Source organism: Egretta garzetta, unplaced genomic scaffold (assembly GCF_000687185.1).
Source record: "Egretta garzetta isolate BGI_Z169 unplaced genomic scaffold, ASM68718v1 scaffold206, whole genome shotgun sequence".
NCBI lineage: Eukaryota > Metazoa > Chordata > Aves > Pelecaniformes > Ardeidae > Egretta > Egretta garzetta.
The window spans coordinates 870170-887344 of NW_009259984.1; positions in this window are offsets into that span (position 1 = coordinate 870170).

Below are 17175 nucleotides of genomic sequence, written 5' to 3' on the forward strand. Positions count from 1 at the left end.
CAGTGAGGGAGGTTGGAGATGGAGATTATGGCAAAACCAAAGACAGAACAGATCTTAAGCACCGCTTCCCACCCAGGGCCCTCAACTTTAACATGAAAACAGTGTCTTTTGAGTGGTCAGATACTTCTTATATGCTCAGCGATAGCAACGGGTTATTTTATTAAGTCATTTATGTCACAAGTCAAGAAGGGAATGTTAATTTCCAAGAAGAAATACAAGAAACATTTAGAGAGAAGAGGGCTTATCTGTTACTTAGAAAACCACTCTATGGGTTGTTTTGGCTTTTTTTCCTGAGAAAAGCTATAGAATATCCATTTCCTTTATGAAAATGTTATCTTTTGGTTTGCAAGGAAGTGACACATGGCTCCAGGAAGGTTCTTTACATGTAGAGGTCAGAGAACATAGCTACTAGTCTAGACCTAACCCACGGGATTTATCGACAACTCATGGCATTTCTCTCTGAAATAAGCATGCCGAATTTTGTTCATTAAAGACTGTCAGTCTTTTTTGTGGCACAACACAGAAGACATGTGTCTGCACACACACTTGATGCACTGCTAGTGATTGCACTGTGTGTAGATATAAGTTGTGATGTGGGTGCAAAATCATTGTCATATCATAAGCTACACAGTGCCTAAAAAGATTGATACCTAGCGATGCAAGAGGACAGAAAGAGTTCCAGAATTAAAAATAAATCCTGAGGCTTCTCTGGCAACAGGAAACTTGAGTAGAGCAGGCTAAAGAGACATACAGTGTCTGGAGAAGTAGAATGGCCTGGAATAAAAATGCAAGATAAATATTTATAATATCATGAAAAGCCTAATGTAAGGGATTTGAGTTAGTACCTTAACATATCTGCCAAGGTTAATTTTTCTTTCCTGAATTCAAAAATGTGTTGCTGCCTAGTTATGCAGAAGGGTATGTAGCTCTCAAAAGGTGTGTATGTAAACAACAAATAGTAGGAGTTTGAATACAAAAGAAAAGTGTATTAACTAAGTTTCTCCCAAACTGTTTTGGTTTGGATTTTTTTAAAGATGAAAACAAAAGCCGAGTTCAAATTTTTAAGGCTCAGTGAATGGGGTCCTCAAGAAGACTTGTCAACTATTTGGCTGACAGATCACAAAACTTTAGTTCATTTCGGCTCAGAATTTGAAGAAGGGATTTTTTTACAGTCTTCCTAATACACTGGAATTTGTGCTGGGTTCTCTATATCCCAAATTGTCAAATAAACCCCACCTTCCTTCTTTTTACCTATCTGCAGCACACACAGAGAAATGAAAATGGAAAATAAAGACCAGGATATGTATAAAATCTTAGGGTTTAGACCTTGTAAAATACTTCTATCTAAATGCAGATTTCTGGAAAAATATCCTAGAAAATTTACATCCACCATGCAAATCTGTGCTGTATGGAGAATTTCCAGTCAGAGTTCTTTAAAATGGAGACTTGCATTATGTTTTGATTTGAGTACCCAGGGGATCCGAGAAATGTCTTGTCCGCTATCCACAGCTCAAGTTCACTGCAGCCAGTGTTAAGCTTTTCGTAATAACTATGACTTGAATGTTGGCTTAGATATAAATTATTCCCATTCTTAACATGGTGATAAATTTGTTTCCATACTTACTTCCATACTTAGATTCAAAAGCAGAACTATCAGTCATAGAAAAAAAATTAGTAAAGAAATAACCAGTAAAAATCATTCTTGTCGTAACTCCATTGGATTCAAAAGACCAGGTTAGGAATTTGTCCCAGGTTATTTTAGTATTTAGTATTAACAGTTCAGGACTATTTCTGCACAAAAAGCTGGTGGAGCAATACCAGAATACCTGGCATTTTGTGAAACCACTGGACTTCATGGTGTGCTTATTTCCATAGTAATACCCACTGTGCCTTTCCTGCTGGTAACTCTGACAGACTACTGCAACTACTGATCACTCACTTGTTGTCTTTTGAAAGCATGAATTATGTGCCCAGACTTTCCTTGCCTTTTTATTCCTCACATCTGATCCAGGATAATGTTTAGTCGTCGGGGCACCATCATGGGCACAGGAGTCTCCTGGGTTCTGTTTGCTTTGATAGCTATGATTTATTTGCTGGCTTAGTTATTTTGCAAAACAACATAACTATCTGCAACAAGCTGTAGACATGTTGACCTAGTGGTCCACGCCAATGGGCCACTACATTTATTCATATAAAAAGGCCGCTCATCTACAAAGCAAAATGATAACATCTAGTCTTCACACTGCTATTGGCCTCCTGAAATAGTTGCAAGAAAAAAGGGGGGGTCACTGAATATGGTGAAGGACTGGGAGAGAAACATAGGAGTCTTCATAGAGAATGGATCCAGAGCTGCTCATGACGTTTTTCAGCTGTGGTTTGTTTGAAAAGTGGTTTAACTGAACTGACATTGAAAACAGTAATAAAATTTCACTGAACCATTTTTAAAACTACCTCACAATCTTCTTGAAATTTGGTATAAAGAAAATTGTAAGCAGTTTGCAAGTAAGTTTATCACACTCTGTTAGAAAATGGCTATGTTCAAAGGCCAAGCGAGAGCAACATCTAGCAGAAATATTGGTGGGCTGGGGTAGAGTATACTGTCCAGTTATGGAGGTCATCTCCAAATAGTAGATAAAAATTCTGATTTTTAATAAAGTTTGGATAATGTTCTGAAAAAATTCCCGTGAGTTGACAAAGATTGGCTCCCTAATAGTGTCTGTAATAATTAGATCTTTCTCTGATCTTACTTTCAGCTCCTGATGAAGTGACCCCAAAAGCTTGAACATCTTCACAAATTAAAACTGTGAGATACACAGGAGAACTGGGTTGGCCAGTGCTGACTCTGAAACTCACTGAATGTTCAGACAAAAGGAAAAGAAAAAAAAAAAAGATACTATATCAAAGCAGCTTTAGTTTAAATGACTGAAACTTTCAAGCCCAAATTTGACAAAACACTTAAGCATGACTTCACTGGAGCATAAGCATATGCTTACACGGTTTTGTTCAACAAAGTTTTACACTAGAGTGTAGTAGTATTCTTCAAAGTTCTCAATTAAGAACAACAATTTTATTAATTTTGTTTTTTCTCCTCTGCTGCTTTAATTAAGGGCTCTGTGACTTTGCAACCAGTACAGCTTGTGGTACTGCAGTGATATAATAAGAAACCCATGCCCAATTGGACACGATAACTTGACAATTTTGCTTTGAGTGTGAAAGTGTTCACACAGCTCTACCATCTAACACCACTGACACTCGCTTATTCTATCTCACACTGCAGCTGTTTGCATGCTGTTTCTTCCCAGCTTCACTGCTGTTCTCTACTTTCTGACTAGCGAACTGGTGTTGGACCCAACTGCCACGCGAATGCTTTTCCCTTCCCTCCACCACCAACAAAGACGGCACAACCTAGCGGCTTGCTTCCAGTTTCAAATTTAGTATTTAAGTCTGAAAAATTCCAGTCTGACTCTACCAGTCACTAAATGAAAATGATAGAATGAGCTTCGCTCCCGGCACGTTGTGCAACTGCTTCTGAAGTTGAAGGGAGCAACGTGCTGTAACTGAGGACCCCCTTTGTCCCTCACTGTTTAATAAATGTGTCTGATCTGATACCAGCTCCCAGGGACTGGACCTCTTTCTGGCCTTATCGATGAATCTCTCAGATGGGCAAAGAGACAGAACGGCCACCCTGAAAACAGAATAGTTTATCTTCACAGCACTATGGTCGTTTTTTAGGCTAAATACGTGATAGTGCTATATAGTTATGTGGGAGAGAAAGTGTGATCACCACGTCAGTATTTGCAGTAAAGCATCCACTTCCTGCACAAGATATACCTATTCTGCTTCTGAAAACTGAGAAACAGGAAAATACATTTTGTTTCCCTTTTGGATCTTCTGCACTGTGTACAAGCAGTTATTTTTTTAAATGACACTCACCAACTGTCCTATTTTAATATTTCTACCTCCACTCCATTTCTGCACGATGCATGCACATGTACACACGTACACACACTCTGCAGCCCTTGGAATCCACAGTGAGATTTGATTTGACTTACAGAGGATACTCTGCCATGACTGTCACCAAAGTTATATAATTGGAAGGAAACAATAAAATGACAGATTGCTTGTTCTAAATAATTGGATAGACAGGGTAGCAAACAGTGGGTTATGAAAAATATTCCTCAAAGGATGTCAAACTTCAATAACTCACATAACAAAAAGACACTGATATCTGTCCTCCTGTCACAATGGAATATTTTTAAGATCGAGTTATAATTTCCTACATCAATTTTTAAGTCTTTTTTTAAGAAACAGAGGGAGAAAAGCCTGAGGATCATCGCTGAAGTTCTATTAAAAAAAAAGACATCAAAATGCTCAACGGTGTGTTTAGGGTGGAAAGTTTCTAACCTTTAAACAATGTGAAAATATCAAGCTCAATACTATTAATTAGTTTTCAGTCAGCAGAGCACACCGGGACCCTGACTGAAATCACAACTCTGGTGTGAGAGGTGCTATCCACATTGCAAAAGAAAGTCCTTTCTTACAAGAGATTTTATCTTATACACAGTCATTGGGGTCAAAGAAAAATAAGTGTGTTAGTAAAAGAGCTTGGAATAAACCCCAGTTTTCCAGTTGCCCTATCAGCTAAACCACACTCACTAGCTGTCACTGGTTGTTTATTTTTGTATATCCTAAAAACTAGGACTTGTGCAATACCCACCAGGATAAAAGCTAGAATAATTGAAAGAAGTAAGATACTTCTATCACCCTGTTTTGCTGTTCAAATTTTAGAAACAAGCCCCACAGGTTTGCATCTTCAGTGACATCCTTCCAAGCACTGCAGAAAAATCTGGAAGCAAATTTCACAGTCAGAGGCTGGTCTGCACGGTTACTTGTGGCAGCACAACCAACTGGCCAGTTATTGGCAGCCCTCCCTGGTCCTGGAGACATTCATCTTCCTCAGCTGGAAGCTTTTTCCCTTTGTGATTGCTCCATCTTAGATTAGCAGTTGCCCCTACTTACATACATGTAAATGAAGAGTCACTTCACCGGAGTCCACCCTCAGAGTCTGAAAATGTGAAATCTGAATTAAGATTTTATCTATGATTTGTCTGTGATTTTACCTGGATCACAAACCCGTGGGAATACACACACAGACTTCCACTGACATCAGTATTCTTTGGAGCAGCTCCTACTCCACTCTCTACGTAACATCAGGCTTTTCACCAATACAAACTTATTTAACAGAAAAAGCAACATGTTATTTTAGCTCATCAGTGGGTTCTAGTGTTTGTTCCTCTGCCATTACTCCTCAGTTTGAAAACAGTGCATGCATCAGGCTTTAAGACCATGTTCCAACTCTTTTTCATTAATATTTTCTGTAACTGTACAGAGTCTTACACTACATTCATTTCTGTGGTAAATGAGTACTGGAAGTGTAGAGTCTCTCTCTGTCATCTCTCTCTCCCACACGCTCTCTCCCTGAGTGAATCTAACTTGAGTTGAAATTTTGATATGGCCAAAGATTACACATAGTATTTCCTGTAAGCAGCTCTTTCATATAAAGATTTTTTTTTGTTTCATTTTGTGCTGTGCTGTGTGAATATCTAAAAATATATATGCTAGTTTGGTTTTATTTGCGGTACTACACCTTAATTTAACAACATCTACTGGAAAACAATGTAAATGGTGGTAAAAATTATAAAATACTGTTTTTCAGTGTGGGGGCTCAGCCCACAAGTGAATCTGCACTTAAGTTGCAGGTTGTCTAGGGAACATGTGGGAGAAGAGCTTTCAAAACTAAATCAGAACACACAGAAGGCTGCAAGCCTCCAGCAAAAAAAAAAAAAAAAAAAAAAAAAGAAAAAAAATGAAGGCAAGTTAATAATAATTCACAAATCAATGAAAAGAAACTTTTATTATGCCAACTCTCACACAAAATCTAGAATCTCAGAATCATAGAACTTCTCAAGTTGGAAGGGACCCATAAGGGTCATTGAGTCCAACTTCCTGCTTCTCTCAGGACTACCTAAAACTAAACCACAGGACTAAGAGCATTTTCCAGAAGCTCCTTGAACTCTGACAGGTTTGGTGCCGTGACCACTTCCCAGGGGAGCCTATTCCAGTAACTGACCAACCTCTCAGTGAAGAACCTTCTCCTAATGTCCAAACTTACTACCTTATTCTACCACACTACTTTTTACCTGGAAAATTCTGGACTTTCCATGGCTTGGAGTCTTTGAATCAAAACTGTATATCGGTTTAAAAGATACACTGTAGGTTATACATAAGTTATAGACATTACACAGAAATTCTTTGCTCTGGTTCTAATGGCTTCTAGTGATTCTATACCATTCCTGTTTGTGCACAACTTAGCTGATATTACGCTATGTGTTACTCAAAGCAGCAGCAGCTTCTCGTGGACACAACTATTGGTAGAAAGCTCTCTAGGCAACATTTTACCAGAGAACCACATCTGGATGACTACAGAGCAAGTTCATCGTAATTGTCCTGGATTTAAAAAGAATGAATCTCAGAGCCTTAGTCTATCTATTATTTGCTGTTTGGAGTAAAAAGTTTTTTGTTAGTAAAGTTTTTTGTTAAGGAAAATAAATAGTTTCATTGCATCCTGCTATTTATGATATATGCTATTATCACTACAAAGCAACCCCCAGAACAGGACTGGTCTGGGACCAAGAAGAAAAAAAAAAAAAAATAAAGAGAAAGCATGTTTCTAGGCAGAAGATAAGGCTTCAACAGTCTGCACATGTTTAAAATGCTGCTGTGTGGTAGCATGAATGATATAAGGTGGTGGTCCATATGAATTGCTCATCCCTCTACAAATAAAGTGCAGTTGCTGCCAAGATATCATGGTAGTTTGTGTTAACTGCCAACCATAGTTGTCTCCAATAGGTTACAAAAAACATTCATGTTTAAGATATATTAATGGCACTGCGTTATCTCATAATAAAGTACTTGCAAATATGTGTCATTGCTGAACACCCACATGGCACCCTATTCTAGGGCATATGGTACTGTATGCTTTTACTAGGCAGTGAGTGGACTAATTAGACTGTGCCTTAAATAGGTATTTAGTTTTAAAGGGCTTCATGGTATTTAAGTATACATTTGGTTTAGTGAACAGAAGATGCATTTTCCTAACTGGGTTCCACACTAGTAATTCATATTTCTGACCGTGTATTTTGGTAAGCATCTCAGAAAAATGAGGTGTTAATTTTTAGAAACAATTATCATCCTGACCTTGATGATTAAGTATGATAATTAAAAGACGTTGTGAGTAATATGTTTTATATCATAAACATTCCTTTCTGATTTACTTACTGAAAAAATGCCATTTTAGAAAAGAAATGAGTATTTTTTTAACATGATTAGCAAGCCATCTGTTGACATTTCAGTACAGTCTCTTATGAAAGTCCCTAGCTTACTGCTTCAGTTTTAACATAGGAAGAACCCAAAATAGTAATGCCTTTTGCAGTTAAATCAGAATAAGGTGATTTAGAAAGGGCAGATTTGAGAGAACAATAAAATACATAGTTCCTCGAGCTCTGCAAAACTTTCATAATGAAGCCTGAAGGCAAGGGGAATTCACCCCGTTTGGGGGGGTTTTTTGTTTGTTTTTCGTACTGGAAACTGGTCCAGATTCCACAAAAAGATTAGCTGATGCTGGCAGACTTTTCAGCTAACTTCATCAGAGTTTCAAGACATCGTTGCTAAGTTTCAAAGTTTCAACCTGGGCGATACTTGGGTGAAACCCATACAAGTGTAAGGTTTGCCTCCCTGAAGAAGAAACTGTATGACTGAGTAGAGACTCACACGATATTTTCTTCTCTTCAATATCCCCCATGCTGAAGGGCAGACAAAGGTGCTTGAGCAAAAAGGTGCTTTACGCTTCTCTTTGAAAGCAGGACAAGCTATCTCACATTCGATGTGTGCCAAAAGTGTCCTTGTGAAGCACTCACACAATAGCTCGATAGCGATTCACAGCCTGGCTTAGCAGACACAGACTTCTCCCTAAACACATACTGGAGATGAATGAAAAAAGGCTGAAGCCAGTACATCCTTATGCATCTCATAATTACACATGAGGACCATCCCAGTGAAATTAATAGTAAATTCCTCGAAGCCTGATTCACCACTCTGGTAGTACACTTATGGAAATATGGACTGTCCCTATCAAAGACACAGGATTCAGCTGAGCTTTACTCTGAGATTGGGTTTTACTTGAACCTGAAACTCCAGTGGAATATCAAGCAGAACGGGTGTGTATTATGTCCCACATGCCACCTGTGCCTGCACAACCCCAGCAAATGCAGCTTCATAGAGCCATCATTTGGCATTAGGGAGCAAACTCTAGAAGATCTGACCAATGTGAAACAACCCAAGTCTGGTGCACCCCACCACCTAACAACAGGTCTCCAGTCATGCAGCTCTTTGTTCTGGGGAAGGGAAAATACATCCACGCAGCTCAGAGTCCTCTGCAGAGCTTGGATCAGGAAAATCTGACCTGTTACACATTTGCCAAAACAAAGATTTTCTAAGGATCAAAGACAAAAGGAGACATGTGAGCAAAGCCCATGTTCATGGATTTCAAGCCCATTTCACAAACTGCCCTGATTCTTGTTTAACTTTAAAAAAACAGTTTGAGTTTTTTGGGGGGGAGTGCACTAAGAAAACCTACTTCCATTTCTGAAGTATTCAGTAGGCTAAATATGCTTCTCATCACCCATTCTGGTTTCCTGATATAGTTCATATACAATTTCTCTTCTCCTACCCATTCTCAGTCTCCCCTCGCCTCCTCCTATTCCCTATTTATAGGAAGTTATGCAGGAAGGGTAAGGAAAAGGCAGTAAGCAGCTAGCTCACAACTGGGAAAGGAAAACAAAAAGAGGAACTGGTGGCGGGTTTTTTTTTTTTATTATTTGTTTACTCGTCCTAGTTTTTCTCATAAGCATCAGTTAAGCAGAGCTTTACAAAGACGCTGTTGACTTCCCTATTGTCTGTGAGACTTTTGCAGATAGAGAATAGCTCCAGGGCTACTCTAATCTCCCCAAGCCACCCAATTAGCATTCGACCCATTGTGAGAAGCCTCTGCATTGAATTTTCAGTCACCTGGGCCTGGCGGACATCTGTGGATGATGAATGTTTGCTTGTTCTCACGATACAGGGGTCCTGAACAAGTGGACAGCATATGTACCATAATTTCCTGGCTAAACACTGCAGTTCCTTGCTAATTATTAAAGATGCAGAAGCCTCTCTCCCCCGCACCCTGTCACTCCCTCTGCCTCTCTCACTTTCTTTATGTCTTTGTTCTGAGCAGCAGCTTCAGCAATGGAAGAACGGCAGTTTAGACGCCACAGTGTCTTGCTTGATTGAAGTGGGTTGAGTACAATATCCTTTCGTTCTGTTATATTTACAAACCAGAACAGCTGAACTCTACATCAAAGAGCAGCCAAAACATTTCTTCTGTCACTTCACAGGCAGTGTATCTCACCAATGTCTGCTGGTATAAAGTAAGCAATTAAGATTGCATTGAACTCCCTTAAAACACTGATACACCCACTTTGGGATTCAGCCTCTCTTAGATCCAATCATCTTAATCTAATCAATTCTGTGGCTTGCGTTTGTGTTTTGGGTTGGTTTGGGGTTTGGGTTTTTTTATCGTAAACTAATTAAGTTTGATTTATTTCTGGTCACTTTTGTAATTGAATGTACCTGGGTAGAATGGGATTTTAAAAAATGCTAGACAGACTAGGGCAGAAGGATGAAAGGGCTTTGACCCAATGCATCATTTCAGTCATAACCCACTTTTAATCTTTTCTTCTGTGCTCTTGCAAGCAAGAAAAATATCCTAAAATATAAAATGAGGTAGGCATTAAGTGCTCATTTACAATCCCCAATGCACAACCAGCAGAAGAGCAAATTTGCCCTTCTCCCCATACGTGACTTACTAGCATCGTGACAGCTAGCAGGGTGGTGGTGGGGGGTGAGATCAGTCACTGCCTTGGAGGAATGGGTAAAAGGGCAGTCAGGCTCTGGGTCCACCCCCCCTCACCCCATGGGTCCACCCCACTGCTCTGGCCCTAAACCAATAGCCAGACTCTGGAGAATTAATCTGTTTGCCACACTTTACTCCCTGCTGCGATCAGATTGCTATGCTCACTCCTGTCTGGTTTCCTTGAGAGCTGTGCAAGCTCTGCCCAGTCTCAGCCTGACGGATGGCGGCACCCACGGTGTCACCTGGGGACAGGCATAACATTCACATTGAACCTCCCTGGAGGATGGCAGGCGTTCAGCAGCGAGTGCTGACCTCACTGAGTTTTTAAGTCAGCCCATTGCTTAAGCCTTTGCAACCAGTAGACCCATGTCTTAGCATATTCCACATGTGCACTGATGTTTCAAACCCAGAAGACTGTAAAGAGAGAATTCCACTGAACTCCTTTTAATGTGCTCTTTTGGCTGGGGTCACAAGTAATGCACTCCATTTAGAAAATGTTTTAAATGCTTTCCATGTTCATTGTGAAATAACAATGTCCTCTGATTAAAAAGCCATAACAAAGCTGAAGGGGTGGGTAGCACAGCTTTCGCCAAAGAGTGTTTCAATTAGATTTGAAATGGTATCAATAAGAGAAAAGAAATGACCCATGCACAGAGATTTTCCTCTCTGCCTGATCTCTTGCTGAGCTTATGCAGTTACATACCCCAGAGAAACTTTCTTTCTTCAGAGGGGTTTGTGTTTGTGCGTGTGCACGGGGCTGGGGGTGAGGAGGAAGAGATTAAACTGCACAACCGCTTAGACAGAGTCTGAGCTCCTTCGCATTATTTTAATGATTGATCTTCTCTATTTAAATGCGTTTTTAAAATTACACACCTAACTTTGGAGGTCGCACAGCATGTTTTGTTGTTAAAACAATAACTTTCAAAAGGAAGTGTTACGGTGCCTTTCTTTGTATCCATGAAAAAACGCCAGTAGCTGGCTTCGAACCAGCAGGGTTGGTGCAGATGACTGCGGGCACAATTATCACTGCTCCTGCAAAAACACGGCGGTCCGTCCCTTACTTTACAACTGACCTGCACAAACAATGCATCAATCAGAAAGCAGATCTGTCTATGTACTTACTTGTCTGGCTCTCCTTGCTGCATGGCTCTGATCATCGCAGTAGTATGAAACCTTTCCTAATCCACCTACTGTCCCTCCTCTTTTCTCATTCATTTTGACAGTGATAACTGCTTGAGCCTTTTCTGTCATCATTTGCCCTTGACTCTGTGGAAGAGTTTGGAGATCTTTCAAAGGCTTGGCCTGTTGTCAGCGTCAGACTGTGGCAAGGAAATGGATGGTAACAACATACAGAAAGGTCTGTGCTGTGGAACTTGCTCCACAATTAATTCATCTATTCTGCCTGAAAATTAAAAATCCTGAATTTATCTAAGAGCACAAGCATTTCCGAAAATACACATGATATTGAATGGGCTTTAAAAATGTCTCTAGGAGCTAACCATCAAGCAATGAATTCTATTTGTCTGGAGATTATTACAGCTTATTAAAATATTTTCCTTTGCGGTATATCATACAATCCCATAAGTCCACCTTTGTTTAGAATTTTTGCCTTTTTTTTTTTTTTTTAGATGACATTGCAGGTTATTGCTGTTTGATGCAGTTGGAGTTGGCGTTTTAAAATATTCATTTCAGATCAGAAGTGATGTATTTGCTTGAGACGTGAGTGGTTTATAACTGCCAGCATTGACTTTAAATTTAATGACACAAAGAATGTCACGTACATGTGACACAGTCATCATTCCCTTCATTGTAATGCAACTTTGTGGCACAGACGACATCATTTGTATGCGAGTTTCCATGCAAATAATGTCATTTGAATCCTTTTAACAGGAGATAATGACACAAAATTCCAGGAGAACAGGGAACAGGCCATGAAATAAGGACTTTCAAGTGACAAATGGCAAGTTACCTTCCTTATTTACATTTCTCTAATTTTTCTCCTTTTTCTTATTGCTCGAGGCCAGTTGCACCCAAAGGAATGGTCAGGCGGGGAATTAGAGCTACAAACACCTTCATGTCCCCACTAATACATAGTCTGGATAGAGGGGCACTCCCACTGGGCTGTGCTCAAAAGTTGCTCTGATAGTTTTATTCCTTTCAAAGTTTAAAAAAAAAACCTAAAAAAAAAAAACCAAAAAACTTTTCACCTTTCACAACAGAAATGTCACCACCCTTTACCAACACAACAAGTGCACGCAGCCAGGATCTCAGCCCACCTGGTAGAGGCAGAAAGTACCTCAGCATGCGGTAGTCCTCCCCTCTTTGTCCTGTCTTATCATTCACAGCACAGCCAGGTATCTTGGGCTTCTCTAACATCCTGTCCCCCACATTATCCCATGAGTTTCCCACAAAGTGATGGCCTCATGTCCACCCTGGCCCTGTTTTGTATAGCCATACCCCTGCTGTGGTGAACTGATGGCTTGGCTCCCCTAGACGGGTCCTTCCTGCTCACCTTGCAAAGCCACGTGCAGCCCTATCGCCCCGAGGGGCTCGCATATCGATAAATACCTGTAATGTCCTGGACTCCTCACCCCGGCATTGAGAAGCAGAGCTCTCTGTGCCATCGTGCCTAGGACTGATGCACAGACAGTGCCTTTTTGATAGACTGCGTTCAGTTAGTCCTTGTTTATTGATTCAAGCATGTCTCTCTTTCTGAGTGAACTGAAGTGCATCATTAACTGAATGAAAAAATAACACATAAAAGCATAGCGGTCTTTTCTATTTTTTTTTTTCTTGCCTGTGTAATTTTACCAGCTTTAAGCACCGCGGTTTGTAGCTAATGCTAGTGAACAGAAGCACTCTTTTGGATTTTTTTCTCTACCTCCTTCCCTCTTTAATTTATGCACACATATCTTTCTATCCTCAGCTATCTTTTGAGCAGAAGGCTGGTTATGTTGCCTCTCTTGCACTCCACATCCTGAGACGGGATTTGACACAAGGAATCAAACAGTTGATCTATTATGTCCCTCAGAATGTTTCCAGGGGTACTTGATGTGTCAGTGCCTGCCACAGAAGATGAGGCTGTTCCTTTTGTCCAATAGCTGCATGTTTAAATGCCACTCTCCTCTATGGACATGTATATAGTCCATCAGGAGCCACATTAGGGGCTCGACACGGCAAGTCTCGGCATCCAATTTGCATAGCTTTCTGGCACAAAAAGTAGCTTTCCCTGTGGAAAGGGAAGGGGTCAGAGGATTACATGGGAAAGGCCATTATTCATGAAAATGGGTTTGTCTGTCATGTTGTGTCTTTCACAGCTTTAAGTTCCAAAACTTCAAATATAGTGAGAAACAGCCCTCTTGAGGTAAAAGACAAGGGTCAGCACTATATCTTCACATGATGAGAGAATAAAACACTTTCCTCAAAATGGTAATGGGACATTCACAAATTTGAAGCTATTTTTAGTGTTTACCTGTCGCTATTTTACCAATCTTTTCACGTTCCTGCCAGAAACATCTCATGTCACCTGTGCTGTTTGGATGGTTACCTGCGTGGCACTCACCATGTTTGTGGGCAGCTGGTCCTCCCTCCCGCTCACATGGCACCACCTGCACATGAGAAGAGGCAGCCACAAGGCGCCTAAACTGACACAGCCAACATCAGTGCTACTGCTCAGGTACCTGTAACTCCCGAGGCATCAAGCACCCTTGGAAACATCATGCCAGGCATGATAGACCGGTGTTTGATTCCTTGGGACAAGTCTCACCTCTGGATACAGAGTTCAGGAGGGGCAACATCACCCTGTCGGGGAGAGAATGGCTGCAGCACACTGCGGTTTGGGTGCTGGGGGCTTCCAGTTTTCTCACCAGAGGTGCAATGTGAATGTTCAGTGCTGGGCAGAAGAGGAAGGAGGTACAACCTGACAGTGCCTGATCTTCATGCATTAAATAGCCAGCTGCCGGTAAGCTGCGTAACCCATTTGCCTTGCAGCATGCCACAAACCCCAAATATCCAGTGTGGAAACCTGGCAAGATTGCCATGAACCCCTTTGGTCTATTAATTTAGGCTTTCTTCATGGGGAGATCATAGATAGGTATAGCCAAGAACTAGGGTTGCAACTTTAAAATACCTCATGCACAGGGCCTCAGAAGCACAATCGGCTTCAAATTAGAAACATATGAAACGTACAGGTTTCAAGGCAGAGCAGTGTATTTCCAATTTTAGCTTGTAGCACTGGGGCAAGTGCTGTAAATGTTGAAATCTGTGTAACCTGTGAAACACATCCATTTTTGCTGTGGAAATAACAGCACAGAGCAGCTCATATGCACTGAACTACGGTAGTGTAAGGCAAGCTGATCCTTAACCTACAAAAGTCTAGGAGCTTCCCCAGCTGCTGCCTGCACCAGCCTGCACGCCTAGGTTTCTCACTAAACTGCAATTAAAAGTGCCCTTTTTGAGGTCCATATGAAACAGACATATATTCTGCCTCTCAATTTTTTCCAGACTTCAGGGTCAGACGGTGACCAGACACGCAAATAATAGTCAAATTATACAGGAAGTTGTCAAAAGGGTCCTAGCACAGGCAGAAAGGACTTTTGACCTTCCTGGGTGTCAAAGGTCTGGTTCAAGTTTCTTTATAGTAATCTGTAGCTATGGCAATGAAAACAGACCCTTTGAGTGAATCAGTTTGTAGATTTTGCTTTGAAAGTTTCTTTGACTTTCATATTTGAATTGAATTTTAATTAAAAAAAAAATTGCTTAAAGCTATAATCCAAGAAAGACTTTATTTACAATAGAAAAAGAACTGAGGCTGACAGCTGTAAGGGTGGGCTCAGGACAAAAAAAAGAAAAAAAAAAGATAAAGAAAAAGCACAGTGATGCCTCCCCACACCAGAATCAGACCGAGGTTTCTTTTTTCCTCTGTCTCTTTCGTTTTCTTTCCCTCTCCCCAACCACTTAGGGAAGAGGTTACCTGCCTCACACTTCCATAGAGCCTAAAAATATTTTCAGAGATGTAAGTAGCCTGTGAGAAAATCAGTAGGATGTGCTGACAATGTCTTCAAAGTCAGACAGAAAAAGAGAAGGCTAAAGGCAAATTAAAATGGTTTGCAAAGAGGAAAAAAAAGGGCTAGGGGGTTTTTTCCCTCCATGGCCAGTTCTCATAATCAGAACCATCCTATTTTTTTTGTTGTAGTAGTAGTAGTTGTTGTCTTGTAGATTCATTAATGCAAGCATAGGAAAAGATTAAAAAAGCTTAGATTATGACAAAACTATCGATATTGGTGCCTGACAGCAATATTATCACCTCATTGATATAAATGCTGAGCATAGATGATTTTAAAAGTGTGACTGATTAAAGCAACATAAATAGTGGTCCTGGCACTAATGCTGTCAAGCATAAATCTGGGACCTTGACAGTGTCGTGTGAACCCAGCCTCTGACTGGCCTGAAACCCTCCATTTATGCCTCATCGAGAACATGCCTGTCACCTCTCTTTTTTTCCCTGTTTTTAACTGAGGACAGCAAAAATATTTTTTTCTCTTTTAAGAGGATAGTATCAGAAGATTGTGCATTAGCATCTACTATATTTTACCTGGGCTTGGTGACTTTTTTTGATTGTTTAAAAAAAGGAAAAATGGTAGCAAATGTTCTCAGTAGTTGCCAAGACCATGCTTGAGAATGCCTATGGGGAGGAATTTGATGTTGCCATGTCTTGTAATCAAGGCAATATTCATCATTAAGCTACTACATGTCCTTTTTTCACTAGAGGTCTTTTTTTTTTTTCCTCCTAAAAAAAGATGGCTGCCTAAGCATGTGCAGGTAATCTCAACAGTGCAGGTGGACTGTGTATATATAGTGCTCCATGTACTTGACCCATCAGATGTACTGGGTGCACGCAGGGCCTCCCTGCAGCATATATAACATTCGGTCTGAGGTATGCCAGGATCATTGTGCATAAATTTCCAAGAGATAAATTTAGCAACATGCTGTACACAATACCCCCAGGTTTCCCTCCACAGCTTTCACTCCCCTCCAGCCAAGAGCAGCTCAGGTGTGCAGGGGAGCCTCAGTGAGGGTGGCAGGGACAATATAGAGAGCAGCAGCCTCTGCTCTCCTTGCTTCATACCTTGGACTCAGCCACTGCTTGCTGAGTGTTGGGTGAAATCTGCGCTCAAGACCAGAGGTATCCACAAGACATACCACACACTGACATGAAAAGGAAGCATTCAGCACCCAGGTGGCAATCACATTTCATCCATGAGGTCCAGGAGACCTGGCCAGACCTGAGCTCTTCCTGAGTAAGGAAGAGGTGCTTTGAACCAGAGGTAGAACTGGGCTGTAGACAGCCATGGGGAGAGGAAGAGATGGGTTAGTGTTTCCACACATGCTCTTGTGCTCTTTTTCACCTCAGTAGATACAGAAACAGAGACCCACAGTGTCACTTGTAACATACCTGAGCTGATAGGGTAGGAGTGGAGGTGAGGAAGCTAGTTTTATATGAAATAATCATCCAAAGCTGTCCAAAAATATATTATAGCAGGTCCCGTTCTTTATTTCCCATTGCTTTTAAGATTGGGTTATGGTCCTACTGCTTATCACATTCACCCTCCAAAGATAGCCAAACAATTGAATCAGACACCCAGATTACAACAAATACTGGAAACCGCAATATCCGTGCACCATGTGGCACAGAGGAAATGGTATTCCTGAGTTCACTAGTCCTAATAAGAGGGAAAATGTTGTCTTAAAGTAACATATACACACACTAGGTCCTTTACAGTGCAAACATGACATCAGGTATCTAAACAAACTCAGCTCGGTTCCATGTAAAGGCTTAGTATATTTTCCACTTACACTTTACAGTATCCTCTGTTTGAGGTTCTCCTGATATCTCACAATTGCAAATGAACTTGTGTTCCCTACGCACCCTGGAATAGTCATTCTTACTACTTTTTTTGCATATAGAGGACTGGCTTCTGACCTCTGTTAGGCTACAGTGCTTGTATTATTTTAGTGGAATAAGACATCCGGTAGTGATGGGGATTCTTGGGCTCTGATAAGGCAAAGGGTGAACAAAATTTTTTTTTCCTTTTATACTTTCCCAGCTGAAATGGAATACTGTGTGTCCCCAAAATATAAATAATCTTGGAAGAAATGAGGCA